We start from the raw sequence: 14,742 nt of genomic DNA on the forward strand, positions 1-14,742 counted from the left end.
AAATTTCCAGGCCCAATGCTAAAAGATCTCTTCCAGAAAACACAGGACAAGGAACAAGGAAACTTCCCAACTCATTTGTAGCCAGCATTACCCAGGTATCAAAACCTAACAGAGGTAGTACAAAAAAGATATCTACCAACCAATGTTCGTGAACATAGGTGTAAAAGTCCTCAACAAAATGTTAGCAAATCAAATCTGTGAGTGTATTAAAACTTACTACAAAGCCACAGTAATAAAGACAGTGTAGTACTGGCACAAGGATAACAATATAAATCAACGGAACAGATAGAGAGTCCAGAAACACATCCTCACACAATGGTCAACTGATTTTCAACAGTGATGCCAATTCAACAGAGAAAGTACAGTCTTTTCAACAAGTGGTGCCAGAATCAAACTCCGGTATATTCACACAAATTATGGTATATACATGCAATGGAATATTATTCAGCCATAAAAAGGAATAAAGTACTGATGCATGCTACAACATGGATGAACCCTAAAAAGATTATGCTAAATGAAAGAAGCCAGTCACAAAAGGCCACATATTATATGATTCCATTTCTATGAAATGTCCAGAATAGGTAAATCCAAAGCAACAGAAAATTAACCATTGGTTTCCAGGGCTTGGAGAAGAAGGAGAACAGGGAGTGACTGCTAATAAGTATGGAGTTTCTTTTTGGGGGTGATGAAAATGTTCTGCAATTAATAATAGCAATGGTTGCACAACTCTATGAATGTACCAAAAACCACTGAATTGTAGGGTGAATTATATGGTAGAAAACAGAAAAAGGATATCTTACTATATAACCCTTTGGGAATTGTGTTCACCAAATATTATATTGCTAAGATTCATCCTATTGTTGCATGTCATTGTTCATTCATTTTGACTCCAGTATAATTCCAAACACTACATTTTAATCTGCTCTCCTGCTGATGGAAATCTAGGTTGTTTCTAGGTTCTTTCCTATTAAAAACAGCATTGCTATAGTGTTGTACCTGTCTCTTGCTGCACAAGGGTGAGAGTTTATCATGGGTGTATACCTAAAAAAGGAATTGCCAAACTGTTTTGTAAAGTGCACCAAACCAGGTGTGGTGGCGCACACGTGTAATCCTAGCACTTTGGAGGCTGAGGCGAGAGGATTGCTTGAGGCCAGGAATTCAAGACCAGCCTGGGCAACATAGTGAAACCCCAGCTCTACACACAAAAAAAAATTTAAAAACCCAGGGGTCATGGTGCACACCTGTAATCCCAGCTACTTAGGAGACTGAGGCAGAGGATCACTTGAGCCCAGGAGTTTGAGGTTGCAGTGAGCCATAATCACACCACTGCGCTCTAGCCCAGGTAATAAAGTAAGATGTAAGATCCTGTCTTAAAAAAAAAAAAAAAAAAAAAAAAAAACCAACTTGGACAAGCCAGTAAGAAAATTTGACAAAAGATATGAGAGGGCAATTCATGGAAAAAAACAGCAGAAAACAGAAATGGAAAACAAATATATATAAAGTTGTATGTAACAATTCAAGACTAAACTATAATATCTAAGGATTCACAGTTGTGTATAAAAACCATAAAGAAATCCAAGGAAATGGTTACCATATGAATCAGGACAGTGGTTATTCTGGGAGGGAAGGAAGGGACTATGGCTGGGATGAGATATATGGAAGGGCTTTAGGGAGTGCTAGCAAAATTCAATTTCTTCACCCGGGTGGTGATTACAGAGTGTTTGCTGTATGATAATTCACTAAGCTACAATTTTTTAGTATCTGTTTTATTCTGTAATATAAAGTTTACAAAATATAATAATTTACCCACTGAATAAGAAAAAAATTAACTCTGAAAATATCATTTATATTGGTGAAAATATGAACCAACATGAATTCCCATATACTCCTGGTAAAAGTACAAATAAATATAACCACTTTGAACACAGAAGGCAGTACCTAGTAAAGTTAAAAATGTACGTACTGGATGGATTACCCAGAAGTACCCCTTCTACAACTACGTCCTAAAGAGACATATACAAGGATACTTACAAAAATATTGTTTGTAAACATCAGAAACAGCCATCAATAAAGGAATGGGAAAACTATAGTACAGTCAATCATACTATACTATACAACAGAGCTACATTTATTGAGATGCATCAATTTCACAATGTTAAGTGAAAAAAATTGTAAGAGAATACATGCAAAATTATACCATTTATCCTCTGCGTTATTAGATGAAAAAAAAAAAATTATACCATTTATACAAAGCTCAAAAACAATGCAAATTAATAGAAACAGGACCAGGACAATGGTGAGGCAAGTGGGGTACCTGTGGTGTAAAATTTAAGGAAGCATCCAAGCCCAAGAGTGAGTGTGTCCTTATATTGGGGTCCCAGATGCCTCATCTAACCCTAGCCCTGACCCTAAAGATATGGCTTATGAATTCATACATATATAGCAACAGTATAAAAATATACATGAGAATGATAATTGCTAAATTCAGAAAAGTGAATACCTCTATAGATGGAAGCAGAATCACATGACTGCAGAGGGATACCAATTCCCTAGCTGTTTTATTTCTTAGACTGGGTTCTAGGTACAATATATTAACATTATTCTCTATACTTTAAATGTCCTAGTTCATTATAGAATTTTTAGGTCATTTATTTTGAGTATATTCTCTGGTAAATCTTTTCCTGAGTGGGGGGGGGAGAAAGCAGTTCTCCATATGTTTTATTATTGAAACAGAGTATAGCAAATACCTTAAGTTCTGTACTTTTTATCCAAATATACATAAACTCTCAAAAACTCTATAATTTGGTATAATAGTCATCATATCAAATCTTCAACAATGTCTTCTATCAAAATCCCAACAATATCAGCTAACAAAGGATGCATTTTAGTTTGACATCAAACTAAAATTATTAATTTGTCTATATATTATGTCAGACACTTTTACCAAATAGAAAGAACAAAAGTTTATGGCTTTTTGTCTTTTATCTAAAGGAAAAAACTTCAAAAAGAACTTCTAAAAGTTTATCATTAAGCTTAATAAAATTGTTAGGTACTAGATTAATTGGAACATGACTTTAACCATCACTAAAAAAGGTAAGTTTATCTTCATATTCCGAATGCTTAGTTTTTAAACATCTCAATTGATAGCATTAGCCCATAATATCATTAGCAAATAACTTAAAGCATAACATACTCAACTGTGTATATAAATTCATATTTCAAATATTGTTAATAATTCTAAGTGATTTTTAATTACTGATTCATCATCAATCTGATTAAATCATTGTTTTTGTATTTTACATTTGACTGACATCAAGCTCATTCTATAAGCAGAAGTATCCACTCTGTTTTTTCTTGCTGTTCATGTGTGTCTGCATTAATATTTCAATCTTCAGTTGATTCTGAAACTTCAACCTGCAGTTTCCTTGCAAGGATCTTTTTAAGACATTTACCCATTTAGTAACATTCATTTCATTCACATCAGATAACATGATATGAAAGATCACAAAATCAGGTACAGTGAACTACAATATGTGCTAATCCAATGTAAGCAAACAAATAAGGAAGAACACATCACTGACTCTTCCAGGTTGTGGTGTTCCCACTATTCTCTCAGATTCCTGAGCTTACCATACCTGATATATATCAGACATACAAATGGAGCAGATTGTCAATCTACAGGTTAAATATTGGTAAAACTTAATTGCTCATATTTGCTTATTATACCCTGCCTAGAGGATGTTGCTCTTTTAAAAGTTCAGGTAAGAAGACAGGACTGTGTTAGTCTTGAGGAACAAATCAGGATTAAGAATGTTAGAAGTAGATGAAGAAAGCTGAGAGCCTAAGTAGTAGGTGACTTAGACATAAGGTTACATTGCTAGGAAAGTGTGGAGTTAGGCAATGACTTGACTCCAAAGCCCATTCTCTTTGCACTGTGCCACATTGCACCCTCCAGGGCAAACCTAAGGACCAAGAACTAAGGAAAGAATATCTGTCACTAAACTGCTGTGCTGGATCAAACCTTATGTCACAGAGCTCATGGGGTCTAGAGGACAGTGAAACAAAAAGTCTAGACCCTTGTTTGTTCTTATAGTCTGTTCTATTCTAGGAAGACAACATGTTTTCAGAACTGAAGTAAGTCTGTAGGCAAAATTTAAGTAACTCCTACAGTAAAGACTAAAAAGGCGGCTTTGGAAATACTTCCAGAATGTCTCTGTACTGCACTTCAGTGTTAAATAGCCTTCATTTCCTTTGGATTTTTTGTAAGTTTCCTAACCCTTCCAGGTCTCAGCTAGATCAAAGTATCCAGTATCAAAATTTCTTACTAAGTTCACCATCTCCCTGCAAAGCCCTTGTCAGTTTTTCTCTGGATGTCCATTTAAATAATTAAAAGTCAGTGAGGGCTGAGATTGTCACTAGTAAGTATTAAATACTTAGTTATAACCATCCAAACTTTATTGAAAGAGAACTTCCACGCTTATTTCAGGAAAATTCTCAAATATCTTTCCCCTAATACTTTATTTCTTCTCTTTCAGATTAAAAAAAAATGCCAGGGAAAATAAATGTTTGTAAAACCTTAGAGATTAGCTTTTTACAAGTCAAGAGGGTTCTCTAAGTTCCAGTAAAAATAATTCAATAACTGTACTCCACTACAACAAAGAGCTCTGAGTAGCTAAATATAACCTCATAGGGCTGTGGGAACTATTAAATAAATCATGTAAAGCATTTAGCACAATCCTTGCCATCAAATAAAAGCCTAATAAATGTTAGCTATTATTACTGATATTATTATGTACTATTTGATTATAGTATACTATTATAGAGCACTATTTGAATATAGTGAAGTTCTGTTACAAGGATATTTAATCCAAACCTGATTATTGCAGCATTTCAGTCCTGTTTTATTAATATATTAAAATTAATATTAATATATTAAAATATATCAAAATATATTAATATATTTAAATATAATGTATTAATATATTAAAATTCAAGATCAAAATGTGTTTTCTTTAAAGGTTCAGTTTTTGTTGTTAAAAATAAATTAATCAGTAAATAACATACAATATATCTGTTTCTCTCAGTTCCCTACAACTCAGAAAGATCTGTCCTACTCTTAACATATTAAAGAGAAAAAAAGATGATAATTTCAACAAATGCTAAAAAAAAAAAGCCTGCAACAAAATTCAATACCCAATAAAATACTAATCAAGAACAGAAGAAGGGGGCCGGGCGCGGTGGCTCACGCCTGTAATCCTAGCTCTTGGGAGGCCGAGGCGGGCGGATTGCTCAAGGTCAGGAGTTCAAAACCAGCCTGAGCAAGAGCGAGACCCCGTCTCTACTATAAATAGAAAGAAATTAATTGGCCAACTGATATATATATAAAAAAATTAGCCGGGCATGGTGGCGCATGCCTGTAGTCCCAGCTACTCGGGAGGCTGAGGCAGAAGGATCGCTCGAGCCCAGGAGTTTGAGGTTGCTGTGAGCTGGGCTGATGCCATGGCACTCACTCTAGCCTGGACAACAAAGCGAGACTGTCTCAAAAAAAAAAAAAAAAAAAAGAACAGAACAGAAGAAAACATCCTTAACTGTACTGAAGACATCGTCCCAAAACCATCAGTAAGCATCATATCTAATAGGGAAACACTGGAAACATTCCCACTCAGGAAAAAGATTAAAATGCCCATTATCATCACTGCTTTCTTGTACTGGAGTGCCTAGGCAATGCAATAACAGAGAAAAAAATTAGTTGAATAAAGGAGGAGAAAGCCTAGTCAATTAAGTCTTCTAGTCAAAGTAACCCAGTAAATATATACTTTGATACATCCTCTCTGCTCCAAATACACATTAATGATTAAATTCTTTTAAAATAATTTTTTAAGACCCATAAAAGATAGAAGTCTCAAAAACAAATGGATGAACCTTCACCTGGTTCAGAAACAGAACAGATACACAAAGTTGGAACACGACTGAAGCTACAGGCTTGCTTGGATGCTGAGTCCAGACTGGGTATATACCTCCTGCTGGGCAATAATGACACAGAGCAAAGGAGGATGGAGAAACTGGAGACAGCTGAGCCAGACTCACTGCATAAGACCAGGGATGATGCTGGAGCTGAAAGGGAGCTGAAAAACATTGCTGCCAATCTCTGCCTAGAACTTCAGTTTATATAATGTGCTGGGCTGAGAAAAGTGAGACGATACAAACACAGCCTAAAGACGAGGAAATGAATCAAGCCACACACTCTGTGAGAGCACCTAAAATAAAATAGCCCAATTACCTCAAAGGGGAGGACCCCCTGACCCACCATTATTATATCTGATTCCAGACTGGAGTCCAGTAGGTCAGGTGCAGCACCTGAAATACTACCACACAGAGAAGGGTGAACATAGAGATAAGAAAACGAAATCAAAAGCACACACACTCAAAATGAGTGTGTAATTCAAAACTTCAAAACATACAAAGATATACAATGCTAAGAAAGGCAGCCAACAAAAGAAACAATTAAATATGAATTCATTCCAGAAAAGTCTGACGATGATTTATTTTTTAAGTATATTTAGGGTGCTTAGACATATATTTTAAAAACTGTTGGAAATGCAAAATGGTACAGTCACTTTGGAAGACATTTTAGCAGTTTCCTACAAAGCTAAACATGTTCTTACCATATGATCCAGCAATTGCTCTCCCAGATACTTTCCCAAGTGAGTGAAAAACTTATATCCACACAAAAACCTGCACATGGATATTTATCGCAGTTTTATTTATAACTGTCAAAACTTGGAAGCAATGAAGATGTCTTTCAGTAGGTGAATGAGGAAACAAACTGTGGTACTTCCACACAATGGAATATTATTCAGCACTAAAAAGAAATGAGCTATTTGTGCTCGCTTCAGCAGCACATATACTAAAATTGGAATGATACAGAGAAGATTAGCATGGCCCATGCGCAAGGATGACATGCAGTTTATATCTTAAAAAAAAAAAGAGCTATCAAGCCACAAAAAGACATGAAGGAACCTTAAATGCATACTGCAAAGTAAAAGAAGCCAGTCTGAGAAGGCTACATTCTGTATGATTCCAATTATGTAACATTCTGGAAAAGGCAAAACCATACACAGTGAAATCATCAGTGCTTGCCATGCTTAGGGTAAGGTAGGGAAGAATGAATAGGTGGAACACAGGATTTTTAGGGCAGTGAAATTACTCTGTATGATACTGTAATGACATTACATGTAATGCCATGTACTGGCATTAACGATACATGACCTTATGCATTTGCCAAAACCCACAAAACTGTACAATACAAAGAGTGAACCCTAATATAAATTATGGACTTTAATTAATAACAATGTATCAATATTGATTCACCAATTGTAACAAATGTACCACACTAATTCATGATGTTAATAATAGGGGAACCTGCATGGGAAAGTGAGAGTATATGGGAATACTATCCAGCCATTTATACTATCCAGCCATTTTGGTCAAAGTTGTATTGATTTACTTTTTTTTTGAGACAGAGTATCACTCTGCTGCCCAGGCTAGAGTGCCATGGCATCAGCCTAGCTCACAGCAACCTCAAACAACTGGGCTCAAGCAATCCTTCCTTCTGTCTCAGCCTCCCAAGTAGCTGGGACTACAGGCATGCACCACCATGCCCGGCTAATTTTTTTAATATATTTTTAGTTGGCCAATTAATTTCTTTGTATTTTTAGTAGAGACGGGGTCTCACTCTTGCTCAGGCTGGTTTTGAATTCCTGACCTTGAACAATCCACCCACCTGGGCCTCCCAGAGTGCTAGGATTACAGGCATGAGCTACCATGCCTGGCCGATTTACTTTTATTGAGTTATGTATATTGTTTTAAAAAACATATCATTGACAATTCCACTTCTGGGTATATACACAAAAGAATTGAAAGCAGAGGCTTAAAGAAATATATGAACCAATGTTCACAGCAGCATTATTCACAACATCCAAAATGGAGAAACAATCCAAATGTCCCTAAACGAATGACTAAATAAACAAAATATAGTATATACATATACATAATATTACTTGATCTTAAAAAGGAAATTTTGACACTTACTCTACTATGGATGAAACTTGAAGACACTATGCTAAATGAAATAAGCCAAATACAAAAGGACAAATATTGTATGCTTCCACTTATATGAAGTACCTAGAGTAATCAAATTCAGAGACAGAAAGCAGAATGGTGGTTGCCAGGTGCTGAGGGTAGGGGAAAATGGGGAGTTAGTGTTTAGTAGGTAGAAAGTTTCAATTGGGGAAAAGGAAGGTTCTGGAGATGGACAGTGGTGATGGATGCACAACAATGTGAATGTACTTAATGCCACCAACCTACCTGTACACTTAAAAATGGCTAAAATGATAAATTTTATGTTACGGACATTTTACCACAAAAAATTATGAAAAAAGTGCTAAAATACTGGTTATCCAAACAGAAGAAAAATTGTATCACTTCATTATACCATGCATAGAAATAAATTCCACATAAAAAGCAAAAGTTTTAGAAGAAAATACAGAAATATACAATTCATACCCCAAAGCAGAGAAAATTTTCTTAAACCAGATGTACACACCACAAAAGACAAGTCATGTAAGGGAAATTTTTCATAAATATGACATTAAAACTTAAAATTTATATACAACCAAAGACATTGGTAACAGAGAAAGAAAAAGCCTCAGACTTGCAGGATGCATGTGCAACACATATATCTATCAAAGTACTACTATACAAAGTAACTCACTCAACTGTTCCTCAGTGAGTGAAAAGATACACAAATGGTGATTTAAGTCTACAACTGAATACCTCAGCAGTTAAAAATAAATGGACCAGATCCACAAGTAGCAACATGGTTAAAGCTCCATCAATTATAACTTAAAATATACCTCTTTGACCCCGCAATTCTATTTTTCATTCACTGTAGCAATGGTCATTAATGAGGAGAGGATTAAATTACTATATAGTCCAATACATACTACATAAGAGGTTGTACAGTAACTAAGAAGACTCAGGTCGATTCTTATATTCCAAAATGGAAAAATCTCAAAAACATTTGTTAGGGAAAAAAGTTGCAGAACAATATGTACAGTATGAAGCCATTAATGTGGGGGCGGGTCTGCTTTTTTCCTGTATTACCTGTATAAATATGACAATGCATAGAGAAAGGCCTGGAAGGATCACAGCAAACTGATAACCAGTTTAGTGGGGAAGGGAGTCTGTCAAGGTAGCTTTTATTCTGTCTGTCCTGCCTGAGTATTTTATAAGCGAGTGTGCATTCTGAGCCAGTTGCAGGGTTGCAGCACACAGCCACTCCAGGAGCTGCCACACACAGGGACTTCAACATGAATGGCACCTCCCCTAAAGCTGGGCAGTATACAGCTTGCACAATTGGAGCCACAGCTCTGATGCTTGTGTAGTTAGAAATAAATAAAAGAAGGGGAAAATAGGAGATTAACTGCAAATCAGCATAAGGGAACTTTCTAGAGTGATGGAAAGTTCCGTATCTTGACTGGAACAGTGGTTAGTTCCAAAGTGTACAGTAGTTTTGCTTTCATGGTTTTGGTTACCCAGAGCCAACCATGGTCCCAAAATATTAAATGCAAAATTCCAGAAATAAACAATTCTTAAGTTTTAAATTATGCACCCACTATTCTGGGTAGTGTGATGGAATCTTACGTAGTCCCACTCCATCCTCCCTGGCATGTGAATCATCCCTTTGTCCATCGCATCCACACTGTATAAGCTACTCAGTAGCCATCTAGATTATCAGATCTACTGTGGTATCACAGTGTCTGTCTTCAAGTAACCCTTGTTTTACTTATTAATAAACCCGAAGTGCAAGAGTATGTGATGCTGGCAATTGGGGTACGCCAAAGAGAGGCCAAATATACACCAAAGAGAAGTTAATCTGTTATTGTGCCTAATACATAAATTAACTTTATCATAGGCATAAATGTATAGGAAAAACCTAGTGTGTATATATATATGGTTTCTTTATTGGCAGCAGTTTCAGGCATCCACTGGGGTTCTTGAAACATATCCCTAAGGATGAGGGGGAGACTACTGTATAAATTTTTCAAAATGCATCCAACTGTACATAGGAAATCTGTGAGCTTTATCATACGTAAAATACACATCAATAAAGCTGATTTTTAAATAAATATAAATATGTAACTATCATTGAGAGAGCCTGAAACAAGGTGCCCAAAATTGCAGAACCTAGGTTCCCCAAAACAAGAACTAGCAGACACCTGCTGTTTGCATCCTCCAGTCATAAAACAAAAAAGAAATTAATTTACTTTTTCAAGGCTTTCTATACAATGCCAAATTTAGATGACTATTATCTTTATTTTTTGTATGAGGAAACTAAGGCCCTGAGAGATTAATATTAAAGACATAAATGGTAAGTTGAAATTCTATAGGTTCTAAGTCTAATTTTCTAACTATAAGTAGAAATTTTGTCTCTCATGCATAGTGGACACCCAAAAACTCTGCCAGCATTATCTTGACTGCACAACCCCCTTCAAAGGCAATTCCACTTATTATGATAAAAACCCTCAGAGAACTCATAAAAGGTCAAGTTTTAATTTGGCAGGCAAAGTAACCCAACAGGCATTGCAACCCAGGGAAATGAAACAGCAGCCTGGAGCTCAAGAGTTCAGAAACCCAACCAAAGCAGAGGACAGGCAGAAATCCAGCCCTTACAGAAGAGCAGAGACACAAACAATCTCTTACCACAGATCTAAGATCCAAGCAAAAGGACAAAAATGAAAAAGTGTTATCTAGACAAAAGTACTCTCCTTCCTCCTCAAATGATAGAAAAAGCCAATGAGAGAAGGAACAGAAATGGATGATCTCAAGCAACAGTCCAAGCAGCGAGCTCCTGACAGCCAACAGGCAAGAAACATGTCAAAGTGGTAGCAAGAAATCGGGATTTCACCACCTCAGCCACTGCATTAACATGCCCACACCTAAGAACCTGGGTTACCTCACATAGCAAAAAAAGAAAGGAGAACTTGAGGAATGGGGGAAGTCCATCAACCCATCCCTAACGCTAGAGCAATTGATACCGCTCCGTGTTAAATGTAGCAAAACCTTGCTTCGTTCATTCATTCATGCAATAGACATTTATGGGTCTACTGTTGTGAGCCAGGCAACATTCTGAGGATTTAACAGTGACTAGTCATGGAGCTTAATTCTAATCGGGAAGGAAGGAAACTTCCTTTCTTTTTCCAAATGTCTTCCCCCCCCCCCTTTAAATGTTACACACAAGAGCCTCCAAAACTCTCCCAAATTCTCCGACAAGCTTCTTTAACCTTCCCCTACTTTATCCCCGAAACCAAGCAATTTATGGTTCTAATTTCCTAATACTGGCAAAACACAAAAGGGACCTAAAGTGAATAGGGCACAGGACAGAAAATTCAACGCTTGTTTGTATTCTATACGCATACCTGGACAGCCAAATTGTCAGCACCTCAATAGCAGATTATGTTTGCGTTTCATACTATTTCGTGGCCCCAGTGCTGACTACGGTTCTCTGCCCATGGGAGCTAATCAATACACGTTTCCTAAGAATGTTGGAAAATCTTCCTAATCCCAAGGCCTGGCACAGGAATTTAAGAGCAAGCATTCGTTAGCTGCATCCTCCCTCCTCTCAGGACACTTTCCTGTCACGGGTGACCTCGGCGGACACGTTTGTTATTAGGCGTCTCAGAAAACAGTGTTTTCGGGTGATCTGAAATAAATTCCCTTCCCTCTGCCAGGGCCTGCCTGCCTCACCTGCCCTCTGCCAGGACCTGCCTCGTTCGCCCCTTCAGCACCTAACGCAGCGCCTCCTCCCAGCGAGCGGGCAGCATCAGGCCGGCGCCCGCAACCCGGCTCCGCGCCTCGACCCAGGGCGCGCTCGGGACCCCGGCGACCCACTCTCCCTCAGCCGGGGCTCGCGGCATCCCCTCAGCTCCCCGACCAGGGCCGAGCGCGGCGCCGTTCCTCGCCTCAGCCTGGGGTGGTGAAGCGGCCGCGGCCCCCTGCGCGCCGGCCCCGCCTCCCCCGGCCCCGCACCCCGCAGGCTCCCGCGGTCCCGGCGCAGCACGGGCAACCTCCCCGCTCCTCGAGGACGCGAGGCTGCAGCCCCGTCCCCTCTCCCGCAGCCCCCCGCGGCCGCCGCGGATCCCCACCTTGCTCACTTCCCGCCGGAGCTGGGGGCGTCGGGAAGGTCTCCGGCGGCCGCAGCCTCCTCCACCCGCTCCGGCCCGGCCCCCTCGCTGAGGCGGCGGTGGCGCCTGCTCAGGCCCGGAGCCGCCTCCGCGGCGAACGTTCCCGGCTCCTGGCTCGCGCCGCTTCCCCGCCCGGCACGCGCAGCGAACCCGCCCCCGGCGCGAGGGCGCGAGGGCGGAGGGCGGAGGCGCGGGCGCGCGCCGCCAGCGAGGGCGCGCGGCCGGGGGCGGGGCTTCCGCCGCGCCGAGGAGGGGGCGGGGACGCGGGCCGAGTGCCCCTGAGCCCCATCGTGCGGCCGCGCGGGACCCGTCCCCGCCACCCCCCAGGCCCGCGGGGTTCTGGGCGGGAAACTCGCCCCCTCAGGGCTTCTCACCGCGGCCGGCGGCGGGGCGCGTCTCAACTCCACAGGTATCTGCCGGCCAGCCGGATGCTCCTCGACGTGACTACGAGGTAAAGAACGCGAAGAACCACCCCTGTGAATCATTCGTCCGCGCCTCGAGCCTAGGATCCTGACCTGAGTGACTTTCCAGATGAACTCAACTCCACAAGCTCACTGAACAGTGGCGTGTGCCTAGGGCCGTGGCAGGAGTCGTGTGAGTGCAGGTCCCGGTCACGGCCCTGGGCTCGAGGAGCGCGTAGCTCGGCCGGGAGAATGCCGGGTAAACACCCAGGGCCGGTGACCCGCGCGGAGCCCACCCACCGTAAGATGCTGTGCGAGGGCACGGGAGCAGGAGATTACTTCCGCTGGGAAGACGCGGAGGGGTTCCTGGAAGAGGTGGCATTTGTGTACAGCCTTCAAGGAAGAAAAAGAAGTCCCGAGAGAAAAAGGGAGAGCAGAAGCCTGGGAAACAGCTTAGGCTAAGGTACAGGGGGTGGCCAGGCTTACCATCTCAGCACCAGCTTTTTGTTTTTCAATATTATCCACGTTTTATAGAATCCTTTCCAAACTACATGAAATATAGGAGATGGTGCCAAGTTAGGAACAGCTAAGTCTTTATTAATGGCCCAAATGGTCATTTTTCTCAACGTTATTTAAGGTTCACAACAACTTCCATCCGTTAAGGACTATTGGTAAGTGGGTGAAGGCTTTAGGCTCCCAAGCTAAGTGACCCCAGGCCAATATGCTTTGAGTCTGATTTTTACCGCTTTTTTGGCACCTTTTGGTAAGATCGTGCCACCTCCTGCTGCTGTCTGCCTGCCTGGCTGCCTTTAGAACATCTTCCTCCTCCTCTCATCTTCCTATTTTTAAACTGCCATGGTTAAGGAAGTGCTGATAACCAAGTTTGTTAAGTGAGAGTAAATAGGTTCCTCAGAAAAAGGCATCAGCTTTCACACATGAATTGTGTGAGTATTTTTGCATGTTTGAGGAGAACTTTTCACTTGTCTGCAGGGTCTTGGCTATGTTCTGAACATGTTAGGATACTCAGAATACATGTAAGAGACATCTAGTTTATTCATCTACCATTGTTGAGCACCCACTATGTGGGAGACATTGAAAGGGTAAAACATTGCTTCTATCCTTTGGAGAAAAGATGTGTAAATGATGTAAATATGTAAATATTGCTTAATATGTTTGCCTATTGATTGAAACCAAGGTAATTTCAATATGTGGGCTAAACTGTAAGCTATTCTGGGGATTAACTGCTTTAGGTACACTTGTATTGGCATCTCTCCATCTCTGTTCTGTATTCAACTCCCACAGCCTCAGAAAACTTTTCAAACATCAATCATTCTCCCCCCTCTCCAAAGTTATTAACTTCTCTTACCTTCTTGTCTTTTTCCTTCATCATGTATATGTGCTCAAACTTTGCCTGTCTTAAAGAAAAAGAAACGCTTTCTCTGTCCCTCTAATTTCTGCTTCAGTTACTGCTCCTTCTCTGTATTTTCCTTCACAAATGTCTTGCGAATAGTCTGCACTCATCTCTCCTTCCTCAGCAGTTTCTCACTCCTCAAACCATGGCTATGTAGCTTCTGTCCCCAGCACATCACTGCACTGCTCTCAGCCATGAATGTCTTGTTTGATCTTAAATGCCACAGGCAGTGTTTGAGTACTCATGTTTGAGTACTAGAACATTCAGTGGCATTTGACAACACAGAGCACTTTTTACTCCTTTTAAGACTCCCCTGGCTTCATGACATGACCCCCCTTTTAACCCCTCTGACCACGCCTCAGTCCCCAGGATTCTGTTCTCAGCTCACCTCTCAGTAACACATTCTCCCTGGCCCATTTCAATCACTCCTTGTCTTCGCTTGCCATGTACATCAATACTCCCAAGTGTACCATTTCTAGCTCAGACCACTCACTTGGGTTCCATTTTCACAAAAGCCTACCAGACTTCGCTGGGGTCCTAGAGACACCTCAAGCTCTACATGTGTGAACTTTTTGTCCCTACTGTCCACCTACTTGCCTAATGCAGAAACTGGGGGCCATCCTTGATTCCTTCTCCTTTCCCCTACCCCACACCCAACAACCACTAAGTCCCATTGATTCTACCT

At 40.5% G+C, this 14,742-nt stretch overlaps 1 protein-coding gene and 1 non-coding gene across 13 annotated transcripts in view; one reads left to right on the forward strand and one right to left on the reverse strand.

Moving 5' to 3' along the window:
• Positions 1-12,737, reverse strand: part of DTNB (dystrobrevin beta) — a 247,434-nt gene extending 234,697 nt beyond the window's left edge. For 10 of the 12 annotated variants that reach the window (XM_076000601.1, XM_076000602.1, XM_076000609.1 and 7 more), the window contains exon 1: positions 12,207-12,341. The gene's annotated coding sequence lies outside the window, so the exon portion shown is untranslated. Of the gene's footprint in view, positions 1-12,206; positions 12,342-12,619 lie in introns of those variants that run through there. The other 2 variants (XM_076000603.1, XM_012788139.3) reach the window with 1 other exon arrangement.
• On the forward strand, positions 6,884-6,994 carry LOC142870296 (U6 spliceosomal RNA). Its single transcript, XR_012918726.1, has one exon. It is a non-coding gene; the product is annotated as a U6 spliceosomal RNA (small nuclear RNA).
• Positions 12,738-14,742: the final 2,005 nt, after the last annotated feature.

This window comes from Microcebus murinus, chromosome 3 (genome assembly GCF_040939455.1).
Source record: "Microcebus murinus isolate Inina chromosome 3, M.murinus_Inina_mat1.0, whole genome shotgun sequence".
Taxonomy (NCBI): Eukaryota; Metazoa; Chordata; class Mammalia; order Primates; family Cheirogaleidae; genus Microcebus; species Microcebus murinus.